This window comes from Elaeis guineensis, chromosome 10 (genome assembly GCF_000442705.2).
Source record: "Elaeis guineensis isolate ETL-2024a chromosome 10, EG11, whole genome shotgun sequence".
In the NCBI taxonomy this organism is placed as follows: Eukaryota; Viridiplantae; Streptophyta; class Magnoliopsida; order Arecales; family Arecaceae; genus Elaeis; species Elaeis guineensis.
In genome coordinates, this window is record NC_026002.2 from 18,864,299 (window position 1) to 18,864,523 (window position 225).

Sequence of the window (225 nt, forward strand, 5' to 3'; positions counted from 1 at the left end):
GGCAAGGGGAGGAACTATGAAACTTTTCTATGAGATGGTAAATCAGGGGCTTAAGCCAGATTCATTTGCCTAAGTAGCCTCCTCAATGCTTGTGCTAGTTTATCTGCATATGAGCAAGGGAAACAAATACATGTTCATGTGCTGAAGATGGGGTATATGTCTGATGGTTTTCTGGGAATGCACTCGTCAACATGTATGCCAAGTGTGGGAGCATAGAGGATGCAT